We start from the raw sequence: 17,480 nt of genomic DNA, 5'->3' as shown, positions 1-17,480 counted from the left end.
ACAAATAGGCAGAGAGGCAGGCAGAGAGAGAGAGGAAGAGAAGCAGGCTTCCCGCTGAGCAGAGAGCCTGATGCAGGGCTCAATCCCAGGATCCTGGGATCATGACCTGAGCCGAAGGCAGAGGCTTTAACCCACTGAGCCACCCAGGTGCCCCAAGTTAGTGGTTTTTACTACTATTGATAATTACTATTGCTTACCTTACTGACTTGTCTCATTTTCCTCTCCACCCTCTTACTGTCCTGAAATTAATCTAAAGCCGAAATTGTGCCACTCTTCTGCTTATAAATCTAGGCCTTCTTTTTGCTTAAAGTATAAAGTTGACTTGGTATGTAAATGTGTGTACCAGTTTACATTCTCAGTTCCTCTCCTGTGTTCACCATTGTGTATGCTATTTTATGATCCTAAAAAGGTTGTCAAATTTTATAAATACATTTTGTTTACTATATACAAATCTTATTAGGTCTTTCCCTTCTCACTCTCTCTTCTAAGCGGGAAATTTTTAGCCCAACAATTATTTCCACGATAAAGTCTTTTCCAAGGCTCTTTCCACAGGGTTTCCATAACACGTGTCACATAATAATACTGTCATTATTTGTTTATATGATGGTCTCCCCTTTTACACATGACCCATTATTTATCATTATATCTTCAGCTTTTAACCTAGCACTTTATATGTGAATGTTGACAAATAATCTTTGTTAAAATGAATTCCAGGTGTATAATTATTTACCTGAACAAATGCAGGCCCAGCTACATAATTTGCAGGATGAAGTACAAAATGAAGATATAAGGACCTTGCTCAAAAAGTAGGGAAGAAGTGCCATTAAAGTTAGTAAAATATAAAGCTTTTTCCTTTCTTCTGTGATCTTTTTCTCAACATTATGGTGATCTGCATTTACTTTTATTATTTTATGAGCAGGGAGCCCAATGCGGGGCTCCATCCCAGGACCCTGGGATCATGACCCAAGCGGAAGGCAGACGCCCAATGACTGAGCCACCCACGCTTTTATTATTTTAATTTATTTTTAATTTACTTTTAAGTGTCATTCTAAATATAAAAATTAAAAACATTTTACTTTTAAAAAAGATTTATTTGAGACCTATGTGCGCTGAAGAATGACAAAAAGAGCTTGTATGCATGGGAGTGCACGCAGGGAGAGGGAGAGGGACAGTCTCCCGGCCGAGCAGGGAGCCCTATGCAGCCCTTCATCAGAGGATCCTGGTATTATGACCTGAGCCCTGAGCCCAAATCAGACACTTAAATGACTGAGCCACCCAGGCACCCCTAGTACAATTAAAAATTTTAAGTTCAGTATAAATTTTACTGTTCATCCTTATATTGTTCAGTGTCACCTCTAAGTGCATATATAAAAGTGTTTAACTCTTACGTGGAATTGCTGGTATTTCATAGCTTGTACTTGTACACTGTATACTTATATATTTAATTTTACTTTTTACCAGGGAAAAACACTGCACAGTACTTACTGAGCTATTTTTATTTCGCTCTTTTTTTTTTTTTTTTTTTTAAAGATTCTATTTATTTGACAGAGGACATACAAGCAGGGGAAGTGATAGGGAGAGGGAGAAGCAGGCTTCTCACTCAGCAGGATGCCTGATGTGGGCTTGGACTAAGCTAAAGGCAGACACTTAACCAACTGAGCCACTCGGGCACCCTTATTTTACTTTTATTATTACTTTTTAAGATTTTATTCATCTCTTTGAGAGAGGAAGAGATATGAGAAAGAGCAGGAGTGGGGAGGAGAGGGAGAAGCAGGGAGCCTGATGCAGGGCTCAATCCCAGGACCCCGGGATCATGACCTGAGCCAAAGGCATCAGATGCTTAACTGTCTGAGCTACCCAGGTGCCCCCCATTTCACTTCTTATACTTACACATTCCACCAGCATCCTCTACCTTCTTTTTTTAAGTTTTTTTTAAAGTAATTTCTACACTTAGTGTTGTGGGGCTTGAACTCATGAGTCTGACAAGAATCCCATACTCTTCCAGTTGAGCCAGCCAGGCACCCAACATGTTCTGCCTTTGACTTTGGCAGTACTGAAAGGAAAAGGAACTGTGGCTTGTTCTGTCTTGCCCTTTCCTTCTGTGTCATCAGTTTTAGCATACAGGGTTAGTTAATACAGGGAAGTAACATGAAAAAGAAAAGATATAATAGGGTTTGTTTTGTTTTTTTTTGGGGGGGGTCACATTTCTTAGAATACCATTGCCTTTCTTCTGTGTTTGAAGCAAGGTATAGTTAAGGTAAAAAATGTGGCTTCTTGGTTTGCTTGGTTGTAGACAACATGCTTATCTTATACTCACTTTGAGTCCTGCTGAACTACATATAGTGGCTCCACTGGAATTCTGTGCTTATGGGGCATCAAAGCTGAATAAAAAACGAGGTGGAAAGGAATGTCAGACATGCATTTTCCATGTATTTCCTCTGCTCTCATCAGACTACAAAACGCAGGGCCACCTGGGTGCCTCAGTCAGTTAGGCATCTGCCTTCAGCTAGAATTGTGATCTCAGGGTCCTGAGATGGAGCCCTGTGTGAGCTCCCTGCTAGGTGGGGAGTCTGTTTCTCCTCTCCCTCTATTCCTCCCTGCAACTTGTGCTTGTGTGCATTCTTTTTCTCAAACAAATAAATAGAATCTTAAAAAGAAAAACATTAGAAAACACAAATTCATAGCTAAGATTAAAAATTTTAAGTTGATGACAGCACTTTTTTTTTTTTTTTCAATGAGAAAGAGATCACAAGTAGGCCGAGAGGCAGGTGGAGACGGGGAAGCGGGCTCCCTGCTGAGCATAGAGCCTGATGTGGGACCCCATCCCAGGAGCCTGAGATCATGACCCGAGCCAGAGGCAGAGGCCCAACCCACTGAGCCATCCAGGTGCCCCTCAAAGATTTTATTTTTATTTAGTTGAGAGAAAGCAAGATAGAGAGAGAGAGCAGGAGCAGAGGAAGAGGCAGAGGGAGAGAGAGAAGCAGGCTTCCTGTTGAGTAGGGAGCTGGATGTGGGACTTGTTGCCAGGACCTTGCGATGAGGACCTGAGCCCTGACTGAGCCACCCAGGTGTCTTGCATAAGGATTTCATACTGTCCATATCCATACCAACATTTGGTATTTTCTGCTTTTTTGATAATCCTAGTGTGTATGAAGTGGTGTTTTATTATAGTTTTGATTTACATTTTCCTGGTGACTAATGATGTTGAGCATCTTTTCATGCACTTATTGACCATTTATTTATCTTTGGAGTAATGTCTATTCATGTCTCTTGCCCATTTGTTAAGTGGGTTTTTCTTTTTGTTGATAAGTTGTAGGAATCTCTATATTCTGGATAGACCCTTATCAAAGATATGATGTACAGATTTTTTTCTCCCATTTTGTTGGTTATTTTTTCACTTTTTGGGTAGTGTCCTTGCTGAACAGATGTTTTGATTTTTTTGTTGAGATGTAATTAACATATAGCATATTAGTTTCAGGTGTACAACACAATAATTTGATATTTGTATATATTGTGAAATGATTACCACAATAAGTCTAGTTGACATCCATCACCACATAGGTACAAATTATTTTTTCTTGTGATGAGAACTTTCAAGATTTACTCTCTCAGCGACTTTCAAATGTACAATACAGTATTATTAGCTGTAGTCACAATGCTGTACACTATATCCCCAGAACTCATTTTTTTAAATAATTGTAATCTTGTACCTTTTGACCACTTTGACCTATTTTGCCCACTTCCTTCTTCCCAGCCCCAGCCTCTGGCACTACCAATCTGTTCTATATATCTATGAGTTTATTTTGTTTGTTTTAGGGTTTACATATAAGTGAGATCATACAGTATTTTTCTCTATCTATCTGTCTCCCTTAGCATAATACCCTCAGGGTCCATGCAAGTTGTCATAAATGGTAAGGTTTTCTGCTTTTTTTTTTTTTTATGGCTGAATAATATTGCATTGTATATACACACCACATTTTTTTTTATCCTTGCATGGACACAGGTTGCTTCCATATCTTGGCTGTTGTAAATGACACTACAGTTAACATGGGGGTGCAGATATCTTTTTGAGTTATCTTTTCTTTTTTTTAAAGATTTTATTTATTTATTTGACAGAGACTACAAGTAGGCAGAGAGGCAGGCAGAGAGAGAGAAGGGGAAGCAGGCTCCCTGCCGAGCAGAGGGCCTGATGGGGGGCTTGATCCTAATCGTGACCTGAGCCGCAGTCAGAGGCTTTAACCCACTGAGTCACCCAGGCGCCCCCATATCTTGTTTCCTTTGACTAAATGCCCAGAATGAGAATCGCTGGATTATTTCGTAGTTCTTTTTAAGTTTTTGAGTATGGCTACACTGTTTTACACTATGACTGTACCAGTTTAACATTACCACCATTAGTGCACAGGGATTTTTTTTTCTCTACATCCTTGCTGGTACTTGTTATATTTTTTTGATAATAGCCATTCTGACAGGTGTGAGTTGATATCTCATCGTAGTTTGGATTTACATTTTTCTGATGTTTGGTGTTGTTGAACATCTTTTCATGTCCTGTTGGTGGTTTGTATGTCTTCTTTGGAAAATGTCTGTTTACATCCTCTGCCCATTTTATTTTTTTTAATTTTATTTATTTATTTATTTTTTAAAGATTTTATTTATTTATTTGACAGACAGAGATCACAAGTAGGTAGAGAGGCAGGCAGAGAGAGAGAGAGAGGAGGAAGCAGGCTCCCTGCTGAGCAGAGAGCCCGATGCGGGACTCTATCCCAGGACCCTGAGATCATGACCTGAGCTGAAGGCAGAGGCTTAACCCACTGAGCCACCCAGGTGCCCTCCTCTGCCCATTTTAAAATCTGATTGTGTTCTGTTAACCTCTTGAGTTCTATGAGTTCTTCGTATATTTTGGGTATTAACCCCTTGTCAGATATGTGATTTGCATCTTTTTTCTCCTACTTTGTAGATAGCATTTTTATTTGGCTATGCAGAAACTTTTTAGTTTTTTTTTTTTTTAAAGATTTATCTATTTTATTTATTTAAAGATTTTATTTATTTATTTGACAGAGATCACAAGTAGGCACAGAGGCAGGCAGAGGGAGAGGAGGAAGCAGACTCCCCACTGAGCAGAGAGCCTGACGTGTGGCTCGATCCCAGGACCCTGGGATCATGACCTGAGCCAAAGGTAGAGGCTTAGCCCACTGAGCCACCCAGGTGCCCCTATCTATTTATTTTAGAGAGAGTTCATACGTGGGTGGATAGGGGAGGAGGTAGAGCATTTCAAGTAGTCTCCCTGCTGAGCCCAACCCAGGGTTCAGTCTCACAACTCTTGAGATCATGACCGGAGCTGTACCTAACTGACTGAGCCACCTTTTTATTTATTTTTTATTTTATTTTATTTAAAAATTTTATCTTTTTAAGAGAGGGGTGCCCCTCTTGTCTATTTTTAATATTATACTTATGAAGCTGATGCCAGATCTAAGGTTGTGAAGACTTACCAGTTTTTATAGTATGTGTGTGTCTGTGTGTGTGTGTTTGTAAGTTAAAATATAAGGTAGGGTGCCTGGCTGGCTCAGTTGGTAGAGCATGTGACTCTTGATCTGGTGGTTGTGTTTCAGCCCCACACTGGGAGTAGAGATTACTTAAAAAAAAAAAAAAATACAAGGTGTAGTTTTTAATGTAATTTAAAAATTTACATCTTTGGAACCTTTAAAAAAAAAAAGATTTATTTATTTATTTATTTATTTAATTTTAGAGTGAGAGTGAGAAAAAGTGAACTTTTTAAAAAGATTTATTTATTTGTCTGTCTGTTTTAGAGTGAGAGTGAGAAAGATTGCATGAGAGAGAGCATGAGGAGGGGGAGGGACAGAGCCAGAGGGAGAGGGACGGAGCCTCGTATGGGCCAAATCCCATGACCCCATTCAGAACCAAGAGTTGGGCACTTAACTAACTGAGCCACCGAGGTACCCCTTTTGTTTGTTTTTATGTTTTCTACTGTTTATTTTTTTTCTTTTCTTTCTTTTTTTTTTTTTTTGAAAGATTTATTTGAGAGAGAGTGTGTGGATGAGAGAGAGTTGGAGCAGGGGAAAGGGAGAGGGAGAAGCAGACCCCCTGCTGAATGGGGAACCTGACTTGGGGCTTGATCCTAGTACACTGGGATCACGATCTGAGCTAAAGGCAGATGCTTAACCGACTGAGCCACCCAGGTGCCCCTATTTCTTTTCTTTTTAAACATTTATTTGAGAGAGAGAGTGTGGGGGATGGAGGGGTAGAGGAAAGGGAGAGAGAGTCTTAAGTAGGCTTCTTGCTGAGCACAGGGGCAATGAGGGAAAGGGTTCTTTCTCAGGATTATGAGAGCATAACCTCAGTGAAAACCAAGAGTGGGACATTTAACCGACTGTGCCACCCAGGTGCCCTCATTGTTTATTTCTGAGCATTTAAGTGTGTTTGTATATATATATATATATGTGTTTTCTTCTTCTTTTTTTTTAACATTTTATTTCTAAGTAATCTCTATACTCATTGTGGGGCTCAAGCCCAGTACCCTGAGATCAAGAGGCGCAGACTTGACTGACTGAGCCAATCAAGTGGCCATTTTCTTCTTTCTTATGCAGAGTTACTTACTACATATTCCTATGTGTATTATTTTTTTTTATTTTACAGTAGGTAGGTCCTTGCTATCACTGCACAGCAGAATAGAGACTTCCTCATTCTGTTTTATATTGTGTAGTAATATATTTTATGTTCTATGCTAGTTTTCCCTATCAGTGTGGTATTGATGGTCATTTGAGTTTTTTGCCCAGTCTTTTGATTTACAATTAGTGCCTTTTTAAAAAAAGATTTTATTTATTTATTAGAGAGAGAAAGAGAAGAGAGGGAGGGCACAAGCAGGGGGGTGGAGCAAAGGGATTTCCTGCTGAGCAGGGAGCCTGATGCTGGATCCCAGGACCCTGAGATCATGACCTGAACTAAAGGCAGACACTTAACTGACTGAGCCATCCAGGCACCCTCACTTAGTGCTTTAATAAATTATACAATATACTAATTATAATTATAAGTCTTATAGTTATTATAAGTTATAATAAGTCTGATGTGATCTATTTTGAGTAAATATTTGTAACTAGTGTAAGGTCAGGGTCCAACTTCATTTCTTTGAATGTAGGTATGTTTTTTACTAGCACATTTGTTGAAAAAACTGTCCTTTCCCTGTTGAATACTCTTAGCATCATTGTCAGATCAGTTGACCCCATAAGTGAGGGTTTATTTCTGGACTCTGTTGTATTCTACTAATCTATGTCTTTTCTATGCCAGTATGGTACTGTTTGATTACTGTAGAGTTGTAGTAAGTTTTGAAATCAGGAAGTATGAGTCCTCCAACTTTTTTTCTTCCTTTCCTAGGTTGTTTTGGCTCTTCAGAGTTTCTTGAAATTCCATATGAATTTTAGGATGAGTTTTTCTATTTCTGCAAAAAATGCCATTGGGATTTTGGTAATGATTGCACTAAATCTGTAGATCACTTTGCATAGTATTGGCATTTTAACAATATTGTTAATAATATAAGTTATTGGTGATAAGTAAAGGAAATGAATGGGTAAGTACATAGTGGGCTGCACATCATGAATTCTGCCCAGTCTCCAGCTTTTGGCAATTCTGGGGAAAAAAGCCTAATCCATTCTTGGGATTTTTGAGCTTAATAACAATAAGCAAGGAATGGAGTGCTTAATCTTTTTAAGTGAAGGTGGAACATTGTAAGAGATGTGTCTTTCAGTTTTCCACTCCTTGGGGCTCTAAGTCACAGGAACTTAAACACTTCCTGATTTCTAGCCTTACAGTGTAGAATGCAAGGAAGAAGTAGACAGGGAAAATAGATCGGAAGGAGTCCTTGAACTTGAGATACTGTACCATTTGTTTAAGTCTAATCTTTTTCAGTATTGTTTTGTAGTTTGGTGTGTGGAATTTTTTTGCTTCCTTAGTTCAGTGTATTTTTTTTTTTTTTAAAGATTTATTTATTTATTTATTTGACAGAGAGAGATCACAAGTAGGCAGAGAGGCAGGCAGAGAGAGAGAGAGGAGGAAGCAGGCTCCCCGCCAAGCAGAGAGCCCGATGCGGGACTCGATCCCAGGACCCTGAGATCATGACCTGAGCCGAAGGCAGCGGCTTTACCCACTGAACCACCCAGGCGCCCCAGTTCAGTGTATTCTTAATTATTCTTTTTGATGCTAAAGTAAATGGAATTATTTTCTTAACTTTATAGACATGTTAATTTCGTAGATCATTGTGTTGATTCTGTATTCTGCAATTTGCTGACTTAGTTTTTTACTACTGTTTTGGTGCATTGTGTGTGTTGTGTGTGTATGTGTGTGCGCATGTGTACTTTTAAGGGTTTTCTTACATATAAGATCATGTCATCTGCAAAAGATAATTTTATTTTTTCCATTCCCATTTGGTTGCCTTTTTTTCTTTTACTTGCCTAATTGTTGTAGCTGTAACTTCCAATAGATCTATGTCAAATAGAAGTGGAAAAAGTAGACATCCTTGTCTTATTCCTGATTGTAGAGGAACAGTTTCAGTCTTTAACTATTGTGTGTGATGTTAGCTGTGTCTTTGTTTTGTATGATGGCTTTTATCATGATGAGGAAGTTCCTTGCTATTACAAGTTTATTGAAAAAAAATTTTTTTCCCCCAAGAAAGGCTGGTGGATTTTTTTCAAATGCTTTTTGTTGCATCATTCAAGCTGATTATGTTTTCCTTTTCCTTCAGTCTGTTAATATGGTATGTTACATTGATTTTTGTTTGTTGAACCATTCTTGCATTCTAGAGATGAATCTCACTTGGTTGTGCTATATAACTCTTAATATGCCGCTCATGTTACTGAATTTCTTTTCCTTTAGTGCCCATGGTTCTTGGTCATGCTGCTTTGAAGAATGAAGAGGTAGACCAGACAAAGAGTGGTGGGCAGCAAAGCAAACATTATTGAGTAATAGTACAAAGCTCCTGAAGAGGAGGGGACCCCGGAGGGTTGCCACCAGTTTCCAAGTCTAGTGGTTTTTATGGGCTTGTTGGCAGGCTCTTTTAATCTGATTAACCTTCCGTGCATCTGTCACCCTATCAGGTTTTTATCATATAACTATTAGGTGGGTAAGGGTAGAGGCTCCTTTTAGGGTGATATTTAAAGGTGGTGTCCTGTTAGGGTGGAGTTCCCTTGTTCCTGCCTGCCTTCTTCCAACTATCTTTCATTACTTGGTTTGCTGGTATTTTGTTGATGATTGTTTGAATATATGTTCATATATTAGGGTAATGCTGGCCTCAGAGAATGAGTTAGGAAGTGCCCTCCATTTTTATTTTTTTGGGGAAGAGTTTGAGAAGGATTGGTGTTAATTCTTTACATATTTAGTAGACTTCACCAGTATAGTCTTTTGGTTTCTGGGCTTTTTGTTGTTGGTGGTAGGTTTTTGATTACTGATTTAATCTACTTCTTTGTTGTAAGTGTATTTGGATTTTTTATTTGTTCTTGACTCTGTTTTGATAGCTTGTATGTACAATTTGACCATTCTATCTAGGTTATTCAATTTGTTGGTAAACAGTTGTTTATTATATTCTTTTATAATCCTTATTTTTTAATTAAAAAAATTTTAAATGATTTTATTTATTTGAGAGAAAGGGAGAGCATGAGCAGGCGAAGGGACAGAAAGAGAGGGAAGAGCAGACTCCATGCTGAGCAGGGGGTCTGATGTGGGGGTTGATCTCAGGACCGTGGGATCATGACCTAAGCTTGAGGCAGATGCTTAACTGACTTAGCTACCCAGGCACCCTATAATCCTTATTTTTAAAAAATATGTGAAATATCCCTCTTATATCCATTTTTGGAAAATGTGATAAAATGTACATTGTTTTTATTTGTCTCAAGGTATTTTCTAATTTCCCTTGTGATTTCTTCTTTGACCCATTGGTTGATTTGAGTGCATTGTTTAAGTTTTCCATATTTGTGAAATTTCCAGTTTTTGTATTGATTTGATATCTAATTTCATTCTCTTGTGGTAAGAAAAGATACTTTGTATGATTTTAGTCTTTTTAGACTAAATCTAAGACTAAACAGAATGGTCTGTTCTGGAGAATGTTCCATGTGCAGTAGAGAATAATGTGTCCTGTTGATGCTGGGTAGAGACTTCTGAGTATGTTAGGTCTAATTGGTTTAAGATTGTTGAAACCTTCTATTTTCTTACTGATTTTCTGTCTGGTTTCTCTATTATTGAAAGTAGGATATTTAAGTTCCCTATTATTATTATTTTTTAATTTTTTATTTATTTATTTGAGAGGGGGGAGAAGCAGAGGCAGATGGAGAAATAGGCTCCCCACTGAGCAGAGAGCCCAATGTGGGGCTTGATCCCAGGACCCTGAAATCATGACCTGAGCCTAAGGCAGATGCTTAACTAACTAAGCCACCCAGGCATCCCTGGATTGAACTTCTTATCAATATATAATGTTCTCTTTAGTCTTAAAATGTATTTTGTCTAACAATCATATGACCACCCAGCTCTCTTTGTAGTACTATTTGTATGGAATACCTTTTTCCATCCTTGTACCTTTTTTTTTTTTTCCTTTTGCCAGGGACTGAGAAGGGCAAAGGGAGGGGAAGAGAATCTTAAGCAGGCTCCATGTCCAGTATGGAGCCCATGCCAGGCTCAATCTCATAACCCTGAGATTATGACCTGGGCCAAAATCAAAAGTCAAGGATTCAACTGCCTGAACTGCCTGGGGACCCTTGATTGATTTGCATGTTTCTGATGGGAAATCATCTGTTAAATCTTACTGTGAATACTTTGTATACGAGAAGTTGCTTCTGTCTTGCTGATTTCAAAATTCTCTCTTTGGTTTTCAAAGTTGAATAATAAGTTGATAAAAATCTTGGTGTGGATTTCTTTAAGTTTATTCTGCTTGGAGTTCATTGAACTTTTTGGATGTGTATAATTGTATCTTTCATCTGATTAGGCAAGTTTTCGGCTATTATTTCTTCAAATATTTTTCTGTCTCCATTTTTCTCTTTTACTCTTCCCTATGTGTATGTTAGTGTCCTTGATAGAGAAGAAAACAAATAAGAAACTCAGGAAACTACAAGAAGCAGAAAAAAATTTTAAGCAAAACTATTAGTGTTCAGATATAAGAGATGATAGTCATGAGACAAGAACACGAGTGCTGTAGGAAGTAATAATCAGAGAGTTAAAGTGTTTTTAGAAATGAAAATATGGTATACCTCCTGTGCTTCTCTCCTCCAAATGTAGAAGAGTTGGAAGATAAAGGTGAGGAAATCACTCAGGAAAGAAAATAAAGGTGGAAAATTGATAGAAGAGGTAAGATAACTGGAGAATCAATGCAGGAGGCATAAGGTCCAATGAATAGGAACTAAAGAAAAAGAGAAAATGAAAGGGAGGAAATGATAGAAGACATAATACAAGAAAAAATTTTCAGGAGTGGGGGGACTTGAGGTAGAGATTAAAAGAGCCAACTGAATACCAAGAAAAATGAAGAAATATCTGCTCTAGGGCTTATCACTTAGAAATTACAGAACTGAGGGAAGCCTGGTGGTTCAGTTGGTTAAGTGTATGACTCTTGGTTTCAGCTCAGCTCATGATCTTAGGGTTGTGAGATCAAGCCCTGCATCTGGCTCTGTGGTCAGTGGGGAGTATGCTTGAGGTTCTCTACTTTCTCTGTTCTCCTCTGCTCACATGTGTTGTCTCTCTCAAATAAATAAATGAATCTTTAAAAAAGAAAAAGAAATTACAGAATGCTAAAACAAAACAAAACAAAACAAAACGCTGAGACAAAGAGAATATCCTAAAAATTCCCATAAGGAAGAAAGCAAGTTGAAACAGTACTTGTTGCATTTTGAGTGTATGATTTCTAACCTAGAAGTTTAAACCTAATTAAAATAAGAAGAAAAAAAGATGTTTAAGACATACAAAGTCTTATAAAATTTACTTCCTATTGGGACCTAAGGAACCCAACAATTAGCACTGTTTCCCTTCCTGAATCCTGAACAAACTGGGAAAGACAAAACAAGCATATGGAGATCAGATTATTGTTTTTATTTTAAAGATTTTATATTTATTTGAGAGAGAGCATAAGCTGGAGAAGAGGGAGAGGGAGAAACAGACTCCCTGCTGATCAGGGAGCCTGATGTGGTGCTTGATCCCAGAACTCTGGGATCATGACCCTAGCTGAAGGTAGATGCTTAAACCATTGAGCCACCCAGGCACCCCCAGATTATTTAATTATGGATAAAATTCACCTTGGGGAATGGATTTTTTATTTTCATGTTGTTTGCTAATACTCAGTGCCAGAATTAGACTTACTCAGACACAGGCACAACTTCAGGCTCCATGTGGGGCTTACACGTGTAAATGTTAGAGTATGAATGAGAAAGTGGACTTCTCTTCTCTGTGAACAGCTAGTGAAGAGGAATGAGAGAGAGATACTATGCTTTACCTAATCATTTTCACAAACTCATGGATGAAAGATGTTACTTCATGTATGAAAGATGTTACTTCATGTCCTGTGGAAAAGAATGGATGGGGGAAGTGGAGAGAAGTCCAGAGTGTTATGATAATGGATGCCTGTCTATGTAGAATGAAATGCAGAAATTGGGCATAATTTTTTTTTTTTCACTGCCTTTCATATTTCCTTTCTTATCTACTGGAGGGTGTGCTCCACCAAAAAAAGAGGGAGTAAACTGTGGAAGAAGAATATAGAAGTCAGCTTGAGGGTGGATGAGAATTGGTAGGATAATAGTGAAAGGAAGTTGCAGGCTGACAGCTGTGGTAAAAGACTAGTAATAACCAGCAAGTGCTAGACAAGAGATGTTCAAGGAGAAAACGGCAGTAAAAATAAACATATAGGGGCGCCTGGGTGACTTAGTGGGTTAAAGCCTCTGCCTTCAGCTCAGGTCATGGTCCCGGGGTCCTGAGATTGAGCCCCACATCGGGCTCTCTGCTCTGCAGGGAGCCTACTTCCCTTCCTTTCTCTCTGCCTGCCTCTCTGCCTACTTGTGATCTCTGTCTGACAAATGAATAAGTAAAATCTTAAAAAAAAAAAAAAATATATATATATATATATTTAGCTTCCGTGATGTGTGTTTGATCATATTGACAGGAGATTTATGGTTCTGTCAATGAATTATTGATAGGTATGTAAAAAAAAAACTTAAGAAAAATGAGGCAATGGTTAATTCCAGATAAAACTGTAAAGTATACCAAAGAGAAATATGATTATAAGTATGTATATTAGTTAAGTCAAAATGGCTGGGCTACCATGACAAAGAAATCCATTAATACAGTGCCTTAAAAAATAGTTGTATTTTTTTCTCATATAACAAATGCTAGATGAGTGATCACCTCCTCCAGATGAGTAGTTCTGTGTTGTCACTCAGGGGCCCAAGTTCCACTGATGATGTTGTCCAGCCAAAAGTATGGCCAAGGGTTAGCAGCATTGGCTTTACTTGGGCTTATTAGATATGCAGAATGTCAGTCCTCCAAATTGGAATCAGAATCTGCATTTTGGAACTAACTGATTCCAGTTCTTACGGAAATTCAAGACTCTGTGGGTCTGGATTAGAACATAACTGTTGGCTATATGACTGAAGATGGATGATTTTGAGAATTTTACCCAGTGATAGGAGGAGAGCATGGAGGAGGTAACAACTTGATCTTAAGGACACACCTAACTGTAAGGAAGGTTGGAAAATACAGTCTAGCTATGTGCGTGGGAAAAGGAAAAAATAAATTTTCAGGGGCATATAGAAAGTTTTATAGTATAATATTTGGCTCAGCCATGAATAATACTGTTATATCTTATTAAAATCATCTTCAGGGGATGTGGGTGGGATAGGAACATATGTGTGTGTATAATTCTGTTTGTCTCTAGGGGGAATGTTTGAGACAGCTAAATTCTTTCATAGTAGGAAGTCTGTAGATACTATCTAAAGTGAAAACATATTAAGATCAGTATCAGTTTAAGCATGTAATTTAGAAGTACGGAGATAAACTTCAGAAGAAACTGCTAAAAGAGTTGAAAGCAGTTGCTTCTGAGAAGGAAGGTGGGTAGTTGGTAGACAAATACTGTTTTGCCTTACAGTACTGTTGACTTTTTGAACTCTGTATATGTATTTGTTTTATGAAAAGTAAATTGGAAAAAAAAAGTTCCTATAGTACAAATAGGAAATAAACATAAAAAGTATTAAGTACTGGGTGCCTGGGTGGCTAAGTTGGTTAAGCATCTGACTCCTAATTTCAGCCCAGGTCATCATCTCAGGGTCATGAGATCAAGCCCCATATGGGGCTCCTCACTCAGCACTGGGTCTGCTTGTTCTTCTCCATCTGCACATTCTCTCTCTAAAATAAATAAAATAATTAAAACCTTATTAAAAAAGTATGAAGTATTGAATGCTATGAGAAGGATAAGACTAAAGTTCATAGAAAGAGGCATATTTCTCTGAGCCCAGCTTAGGGGGTAGGAGCCTCCAGGATAGATTAGGAAAGGCTACCTGGAAGAGAGAGATATTTTTCTACTTACATTGAGAATAATATAAGCCATGACGCAATTAAATGTTTTGGATTTGTTTTTAAAGCGAACAAATAATTAATTAAATTAATTTAATTAAATTACAATTAACATAATTTAAATGTTCATTAATCCATTTAATAGGTTCATTGAGTGCCTACTTTAAACTGGGCACTGTGGTAGGTAAACAATGGTAAACAAAATCAGAAATGATTTCTCTCTTAAGGTAGATACTTAACTGAGCCATGCAGGTGCCCCTAATTTATTTTTTTTTAAGATTTTAAGATTTTTTTTTTTAAGATTTAATTTATTTATTTGACAGAGAGAGAGATCACAAGTAGGCAGAGAGGCAGGCAGAGAGAGGGGAAGCAGGCTCCTGCTGAGCAGAGAGCCCGATGCGGGGCTTGATCCCGGGACCCTGAAACCATGACCTGAGCCGAAGGGAGAGGCTTAACCCACTGAGTCACCCAGGTACCCTCCTAATTTTTTTTTTTGGCAGGACAAACTTTTGATGGCTTTCTGTAATCATGCCGTAGAATAGTTTCCCTGTCTGTCTTGTGGAAGGGTAACTTGAGAAGTAACTATTGCTATGATTAGTTTTTCTGTTATTATGCAGCAGTTATTTCTAAACTTTCTTACCTAGTTTATCCATACCTCTTTTAAGTCTCTGGCTCCAGAATTTGTAGCCCAGTCTGTTAACTGAGTGATGGATAATTAAAGAAGAGTGTCAGAAACTTCTTGTGAAACAATTCCAGAGGCCCCTGGGTGGCTCAGTCTGTTAAGCATCTGTCTTCTGCCTTTGGCTCAGGTCATGATTTCAGGGTCCTGGGATGGAACCTTGAGTGGGACTCCCTGCTCAGTGGGGAACATAGTTCTCCCTCTCCTTCTCCCTCTGACTCTACCCCACCCCCAATTTGTGCTTGCTTGCTTTCTCTCTCAAATAAATAAAATCTGGGGGTGGGGGGAGAAAATTCCAGTTGCTGCTAAACGCTTCAGATTTTATCAGGAAAAGAAAGATGTGAAGCCATCTGTCTGGAGTGGATATTCTTTTAATTGCTTAGTGATTTTGAATGTTTACTAAGTACCTAGCATTGTGGTAGTAAGGCAGGTAGAAGAGGGAAGTGCTGTATATTTGCAGGAGGAACAAAAAACAGGGAACAGAGTGTTATACCTGACAGAAAGTTTGTAGCAATTAAGCAAACTTCTGATAGCTCTGTGATTTCTTGTGATCACAAGTGTTCTGCTGCCAGTGCTTTGCTTAACTGCAACTTAAAAGCACACAAAGACCCCCAGTTAGCCTGAAATCAGACTCTATCTGCACATAGTAGCTAATGTAGAGCATTGAATAATATTATGCAGAATTCCTAGAAATCCCCGCCTGTTCCCTAGAATCCCACACGAGTATTTCATGCCCAAATTATAACCACCCATAAAAATCAGAGCCTCACGTCTACCTAGTGCTACTTAGATCCTCTTTCTGAGTGTGCCCTCACTCCTCCTTCCTTGGAGTGTAAACTTGGACTTTGCAGTAAAGCTTCCTCTGTTATACTTCATTCTGACTTGTCCTTGAATTCTTTCTCACTGCAAAGTCAAGAACCTGCCTCTGGCTTTTGGGTGAGGTCCAGGGCTTGAGAACTCTCTAAGTCTGTAGTAGCCAGTAGGCATTATAAGGATTCAAGGAAGGAAGACATGATTCAAGGAAGGAAGATAAGTCTGTAGTAGTCAGTAGGCATTGTAAGGATTCAAGAAAGGAAGACATGAACTAGAAGTAGGAAGTGGACTGATGTCTTAATGATATAAAAATGAAATGGAATATATGCAAAGTACTGTTGTTTTGGGGATGCCTGGGTGGCACTCAGTTAAGCAATTGCCTTTGTTGGCTCTGGTCCTGTTCCTGGGTCCTGGAATCAAGTCCTGCATTGGGCTACTTGCTCACTGGGGAGCCTGCTTCTCCCTCTGCCTGTTCTATCAGCTCTGCCTGCCAATCCCCCTGCTTGGGCCCGTTCTCTCTCTAACAAATAAATAAATAAAATCTTGAATAAAAAAACCTGTTGTTTTCAGTATTCAAACAACTCTTTAAAGAAATTTGTTAAAAATTCTTTTGTGTTTTCTTGATAATAATTGCTTATATAAGGTTAGAATCTCATTTAGTCCTCATTTGCTGCGTTCTAAAAATGTAACCAGGAACTAGAACATAGGTCCAGCATTTTTATTTAGCTCCACAAGTTTTGCTATGAGTACACTGGGAAGCAGTGAACCTTACTCAAAATCTTACCTCCTTAGAACTTTATTTCTATAAATTACAACTTTTTTGGGAAAAATTTGTACTGTTCTTAGAAATAGCAATTTTGCTATATAAAATTACCACACTTTTTTTTTTTTTTAAGTGGCCTCCATGCCCAATGTGGGGCTTGAACTTATGACCCTGAGCTCAAGAGTCACATGCTCTCTACAGACTGAGCCAGCTAGGTGTCCCACCACACTTTTTTTGGTGGAATTAAAAATTTTTTTTTTTTTAAAATCAGAGAGTATAAGCAGGGGGAGTGGCAGGGGAGGGAGAAGCAGACTCCTCCTGGGCAGAGAGCCTGAGGTGGAACTTGATATAGGACCCTGTGATCATGATCTGAGCCAAAGGCAGACGCTTAACCAGCTGAGCCACCCAGGTGTCCCATAGGATCCATTTTTATTTTTAAAATTAGGAATTTGCAGCAGTTTCTACAAGAGTTTAGATATAGGTATATATTTGGCAACTGTTTTGACAGTTATGTGAAACATCTTAGAATATTGAAAGCAGTGTATAAATCAAATGAATTAAAATATCCAAAACCAGGAGCAAAAACATTCTAAGTGGTAAGCTTTTTAGCGCTAAGCTCTAAGTGGTAGAGCTTTTTACTAGAAAATAACATTAGTCGTAAAAAATATTAATGGTGAAATTATG

General features: G+C 38.4%; 1 protein-coding gene across 12 annotated transcripts in view; it reads left to right on the top strand.

Moving 5' to 3' along the window:
- The window catches only part of TUT4 (terminal uridylyl transferase 4), a 133,595-nt gene that overhangs the window by 13,760 nt on the left and 102,355 nt on the right, over positions 1–17,480 (top strand). The window lies entirely within an intron of this gene.

The sequence above is a fragment of the Mustela putorius genome, unplaced genomic scaffold (genome assembly GCF_011764305.1).
Source record: "Mustela putorius furo isolate JIRA1106 unplaced genomic scaffold, ASM1176430v1.1 tig00003853_pilon_pilon_pilon, whole genome shotgun sequence".
Lineage (NCBI taxonomy): Eukaryota > Metazoa > Chordata > Mammalia > Carnivora > Mustelidae > Mustela > Mustela putorius.
This window is presented reverse-complemented; position numbering and strand designations above follow the sequence as displayed.